The sequence below is a fragment of the Bidens hawaiensis genome, unplaced genomic scaffold (assembly GCF_021521415.1).
Source record: "Bidens hawaiensis isolate Kalapana, Puna unplaced genomic scaffold, B.hawaiensis_p1.1 tig00003362_1, whole genome shotgun sequence".
NCBI classification, from domain to species: Eukaryota; Viridiplantae; Streptophyta; class Magnoliopsida; order Asterales; family Asteraceae; genus Bidens; species Bidens hawaiensis.
The window spans coordinates 21,397-28,080 of NW_027491186.1; the positions used below are offsets into that span (position 1 = coordinate 21,397).

A 6,684-nucleotide genomic window follows, 5' to 3' on the forward strand; every position below is an offset into this window, starting at 1 on the left:
ATTTATAAGAGCATTCATAGTAGCTTATCTATAACTATGTGAGAGAGATCTCTAAATTTTTTTATAGTGTTGTAACTGATCGCGAGCGGAGGAAAGATAAATTTTAAAGAGATTAGTGTATTTGGAGGAACATTGTTTATCCCTTGTTTATTTTTTATATATTTGAAAGTGGTTATGAGTGGAATAAATACAAACGTTAATGATAAAATATAAAAAATATTATTTAATTTTATAGTGTAATATATATCAATATTTATCACTCGATTCTCGTGCAATGAATAGTTACCATTTGCTTTTTCTAAGTTTCGGTTTCACCTCTATCTTTTAAATATACGTCTTTAACTTAGCTATTTGACTTTTACTTGCTTGTTAACATAAAAATCTATATACGCGGTTGTACGTTTATTTTTACTGAAACGTTTCGATATATTTATTGAAAACAAAGTTGTATTCATAATAAAGCACCATGACAAACCCGATTCCAACCAAGACAAAATTGATACCGGTGTTGGTCTTATCGGAACCAGTACCGGTATTTGTTTTTATGGTTTTTGATCGATGTAAAACACGTGTAAATATCCTTTTCGGCATAACACGACTTTCATTTTCCAATTCCACTTTTTCATCTGCTATAGCGACCTTCAGTACCTTAACAAATCAAACTAACATCGACAAAATTCCCATCGCATCTCACGAGAAATCCAACTAGTATTTTATTTGTAGTCTTGTTTTGACAACAAACTTAAAACACATCTTTTTATTAGAAAGATGAGTGCAAACTTATTTTAAGGATAAAAATTAATTATCTCAAATACCTTTCTGATATGGTTTTCTGAGGAACGTCTAAGCCAAACTCTGAAACTATGTGTAAGCTCGGTTAGTTAAGACAACATAGTCTGATCAAAGTGAGACAAAGATGCTCTCCAAATTAAAAAGTGTGATGGCGTAAACACAAAAAGAAAGTCGCCGTTATATAAAAATGAAAATAGAATCAGAAACCGACAATAAATAGAAGCTTTCCATTATTAAAGTGGAAGATAAAGAAATATCAACACTAGCATTTGAAAAACTATGGATCATCATAATTACGTGATGTAGTGATATCAATTTGTTGTAATAGGAGTCATCGTCTCATTATGTTGATATAGTGCAACTAGAAACTTTATGGTGTAATCTTGAGATTGTATTGACACTTGTGTACATATATGATAACAGTTATTGTATAACTATATTTAAAAAATAATATAAATGAAATACTTGTTTAGGCTTGCAAGCCCGCTCAAGCTCGAATTGTGAGGCTCCGTCTTGTGCTTGTTTATTAAATGATTCTTCATCAGGGCCGGCTGGAGGGTAGTGCCGGTCGGACCGTCGGCCAGGTCACATAATTTTTGGGGCCAAATTTTTTTGTATCTGTATTTTTTATATATACATTTAAAAATATAAAATTTGATCTTTACCATCTTATAATTATTGGATCCAAAATTCTTTTTTTATTCATAATCCATTTAATCAAGTTTAAATTGTTGGGCCCAAACTAAAACTAATAACTAAAAAAAATTAAATAAACTCCCAATGCAAAATAAAAGAAATAGCTGTTGATTGAAATTCCTGTTTTGCTTGCTTCATTCTTTGCGAATGTTGAACAAAACCTGAACAATGACTAACCCAGCCGACCACCACTAGTGGTTCATTGTTGACCACCAGGCTCTTCTGCGGTTGACCAAGCCAGCCACCAATGTCGAAGCTTGAATATGCACGTCGAGGGGCCCAACTTAATATATATTAAAAAAAATTTAACTAGAGGGGGAGAGCGCTCAAAATTTCGTTTGGAAAAGGGTAAATTTACACTATGTATACAAATTTTTGGCCCAAAAAGGATACATTTATGCAACTGAGCGAAAAAACGGAGGGTGCGGGCTCAAAATTTCGGCCGGAAATGGGTGAATTTACACTATGTATAAAAAGTTTAGGCCGAAAAAGGATAAATTTACATTACTGAGCAAAAAACAGAGGGGGTCGGGCTCAAAATTTCGGTCGAAAACGGGTAAATTTACACTATGTATAAAGATTTTTGACCGAAAAAAATAGATTTACACCACCAAGCGAAAAACAGAGGGGGCCAGGGCCAACCCTGGCCCCAACTAAACTACGCCACTGCGAGCCACCAAGGACAAATCTATTTTTTTATCCAATGTTATTAGAGTTTCACAAATCATTAGTTATTACGGTATTTGGTTTTAATAATATATTATTCTATGTTTATTGCTATAACATTAAGCGTCATTTAAAAAAATTAGCTTATATAGTTCGTTGTTAAGATATGAGCCTTTTTATTTCGGTTAGGCCAAGGTATATAAATCCTTGGAGACGACTCTGTTCTTCATAAAAGCTTAAGTTCTTTAAGTTCCACTCTATTTGAAATTTTAACGAGCTGATCTCGAGTGGTTCAACTCGTTTACACCCTTAACTGAAGTGTTAATTCGTTGTGTCAGATTAACTTAGATGAATCTCTTTATATAAGGGTCGATCGATCAGTCACAACATTACATTTGATAATTGGTAGTTGACGATTATAACACTTAATTATATCATTTATATAAGTGGGAACATCAGTAAAAGATTCCATTAATGGTAACTAAGTTAGCATTGATCCCTCGGTTGTCATTGAACTTAGACTTCGCGTAGGCGTTGCTCTCTTAGAACCCTTGATATGAGGATACCGTCTACGGATGAACTTTGTACCGGTTCAGAAAGTACAAGTAACAAAAATACCAATTCAGTACGGTGTCATTTCCTCATCCCTAGTACTACCAATTTGAACCTCTATATAAATAGTCATGAAGAGGCGTGTGCTCTACGCCTCTTAACTCGCACAATCTATATTTCGAAGTTTGATTTGAACTTTTAAGTAAATTCTAAATAGTCAAATAGTTCAGTGACACTAAAAATCACCAACATACATCCATTACTATAAAATGTCGTTAGGTCATCTATAAGGAATTTATGCTGAGCCTTTTTTCTTTGAAAAACGACTACATATATTAATAAACTGTAAGGAACTATGCAATCAACCTTCAAATTTCTAATCTTATTAAATCCAAAAATCTAACTATACTATTAAAACGAGACAAGTTGTCCAAAGAACTAGTGCCTACCCGGTTCCAGTTGTAGGTCCCTAGCCGAATCAAAAAGAGACTGTTAAGATCGTCTAAAGGGGCGGGATCCCCTTAGATATCTATATATACAAAAAAATGTTACGAGTAGAAACACAAGAGTATACTAATAGTTCGTTTATTGATCTTCTAACTCGGTAGACTATCAACACCGGAACACAATATATTTGGCTGGAGGAAGTAAACTAAAACCCTAGGCCGAACTTATCTCATATACCCAATAAGTTTGCCGATTACAACAACTGGTGAACTTAGCTGAATTCACCACTTAGCTATCTTCGCTCACTATTATGTTCGCTCCGGCCTAAACATACACGTAATGACACAAAACAATGTATTCATTACATACTCAATAATAAACAACTAGAACATGAACTACGAACCGGTTGGTTTGACGGGGCATGGTCCGACAGGCCGGTTCAGTCGGGTTTTATAACATTGGCAATGAACCATGATAAACCCCCCCTTAAGAGAAAAAAAATACTGCTTACTGCTTTCAATGCACAAGTTACAAGTCACTGAAACTGTAAGACTAAAATGGAAATAAAGGGAAGCAAATATAAGACACAAGTCAATTTGGCTTCATCTGCAAATACATAAACATATCTTCACATTCCCAAAGACCAAAATTAATAACACCTTGATTTTTCATTAATTCGGGATTAAGAAAACACGATAATTTTATCAATTTTTAACCTGGAAAAAGCTTGAACATGCTCAAACTTGTACAGTAATCCAACATAAATTGGTAAGATAAATGTCACATGAACCTGTGTTCACCGTTTTTTAACCTTCTTCCCCGAATTCTTTTGTGAATCTCTCGTGAACCTCAAGGTCACTTTTGCTCACAGTTGGCCGCTGCCTTGCAAGAACCTTGTCAAAGTCGGCCCGCATGATGGGCAGTGGACTAATCTGCAATAAGTTTCATTTATTTATCAAAATATTGAATAATCATTTTTTTCCAAACACTCAACTACTACTAATTATTTGATTATTTAAACCAGATGGCTATCAATTTTGATCCAAGAAAAAAAAAGGAGTTACCTTTGCAGCCAACCCTTTTGCTGAAAGTTCCTGTATGGTGGTTTGGACGGCCCCACATTGTTTTGAACCACATGGGACCCACAAAACCGTCATGCGTGTTAACAAAAAACATGGCATCCTGAGTTTTACGTACAGGTTCATATAAAACATCCTTAACCTACAAAATCCATAAATAAATACTATTAGATTTGACAGATATGATAAGTATACCAAAATGTTATTGTGAAATCTGTGCAGTAAACATAACAGCTCCGCTTACACAAACAGCAATATCAGAACCAGAAAATCCATCAGTCTTACGGGCCAAGGCTTCAAAGTCACTTTCAGTCAAGTTATTTGGAGTATCTCCTAAATGCGCCTGCATAGTAACTCACATATATCAGGATACAATGTTTTCAAATATTGGCCCATTTTCTATAAATGGTCTGATTATTGATAAATTAGAATCCAGATTTCAAAGAAACTGTTTTATAACAAACAAATATTTATAAAATGAGCTATAAAAAATGAATGTATTTGTAGAAGCATCATTACTTTAAACATGTGATGATGTGATGTCGCGCCTTCATATCTGGGAGTGGAATGTATATGCGCTTGTCAAAACGCCGACGGATAGCCTGCAACGATAATTTGTAAATAATTTCTCAACTTATTAGAATTTTAGTATTTAAAATGAGTTCAGAAAGACCTGATCCAAAGAGTAGGGTCTGTTTGTTGCTGCAAGTACAAGAACTTTATCATCATTGTGTCCTACACCCTGAAAGAAACAAAAGTTGGAAACTTTTCATTACTTCACATGATCAGGTTGATTAGAGTATTATTCTTTTTTGAGGATGATTAATCACCTGCATTTGAACAAGGATTTCAGTTTTAATGCGCCTTGAAGCTTCATTCTCATTGCCTTCCCGCGTTGACCACCAAGAGAGTCAATCTCATCAATAAAAATGATAGAAGGTGCACTTTCGCGTGCCATTTGAAAAAGATTTGAAACAAGCTTTTCACTTTCACCCATCCACTTCGAAACAAGATCTGAAGATGAAACACTGCAAGAAAGCAGGCATAAGTTCAAAAGAAAAGAGAATGTATCTATTATCAAATAATATTTATCATCAGAAATATGAATACTGTTAGCTTCATGCAGATCGGTGGTCAGATCATAACTACAACAGAACTACAACTTAATGGTCCATTTATTTTAAAAATTATCCACACTACAATAGCAAAATATTAAGAAACCAAATTGATTAAAAAAACGAGTGTATTAGCTAATTTGTCACTTCACTCATTTGACCCCATTAAAATAAAAACACAAACCAAATCAGCCCACATTCATAAGAATATGTGTCAAGACTCAAGATTGACATTAAAGATGATAATATATAAACCAAATCAATCAAGTTACAGGAAATGGAGATATATAGTGAAGTGTGCTTTTGATTCTTATGTTATAGTTGGCACCTTTGGCTCAATCTATATCCTTTCTTATAAGAGTCAAACTGTCTATGCTAAGTCAAGAGAAATACAATAAAATAAACTTTTCTTATGCGCATAAGTTAAGCTTACTTACTGCCTATGTACTACAGAAATTATGAACCTTAATTTAAACTTAAGAATCCATAACTGAAACACTATGAAACCAGAAAACAATTTAAATAGCATGTACATATATGTGTTTATAAATGCATAAGAATGAATGCATCATTATGTATGCATAACTAGTCTAGTGTTTGATATCACCAACCACAGTTTGCAACATTCAGTATGAGCAAACAAACCTAACAATGAGGATTCCAGGTTAATTATGTAGGATTTGTAAATAACAGAACATTTGAAATAATTGATGGTTATTAAGAATTAACACCTGAAAAATGTAAAGTCTGCTTCTGTGGCAACGGCCTTTGCTAAGTATGACTTTCCTGTGCCAGGTGGACCATATAAAAGAAAAGCTCTCCAAGGCTGCCTTTTACCTACCACAAAAGTCAAAACAAATTATCAGGCATCAACTTACAACATGAATTCTGATGTTCACTTGTTTATTTCGTCAAACTTTAATTTTATATATGTTATTTTGAACTAGATACACGTTTCAAATTGATGAACAGGATGAAGTGCTGCAAACCACATCATCATAGGTGAATTCAATACCTATGAATTTGCATTATTTAATAATGTGTGCTTTAAACATATTAGCTATTCAGCAGCACTTTTGGTTTCCAATTGTGTGATTCAATACCTGTTAAATTTGTTTACAATCAAAATTACATCATGTTATTCAATTAGACATACAGAACCAGAAATCACAATATATAATAGGTTTTTGGTACTCCTTCCACAAGGTCAAAATTCAGTTTTTGGAAGATTATAAACATCATAATTTATCTCAATTTTTGGTTAATCATCAAATCTTGAGGGATTTAATTATTTCAACGGAAAGCGTTTGATATTGTTAGATTCAGTTATAATATTG

General features: G+C 33.6%; 1 pseudogene across 1 annotated transcript; it reads right to left on the reverse strand.

Annotated features, from left to right (window-relative positions):
• Window positions 1-3,798: 3,798 nt before the first annotated feature.
• Window positions 3,799-6,347, reverse strand: LOC143623298 (protein SUPPRESSOR OF K(+) TRANSPORT GROWTH DEFECT 1-like; annotated as a pseudogene). The gene is made up of 8 exons (XR_013151868.1): window positions 6,299-6,347; window positions 6,079-6,184; window positions 5,063-5,260; window positions 4,906-4,974; window positions 4,759-4,834; window positions 4,477-4,586; window positions 4,218-4,374; window positions 3,799-4,085 (listed from the first exon to the last, which is right to left on the reverse strand). The product of XR_013151868.1 is annotated as a protein SUPPRESSOR OF K(+) TRANSPORT GROWTH DEFECT 1-like (transcript).
• Between the last annotated feature and the right edge of the window lie 337 nt (window positions 6,348-6,684).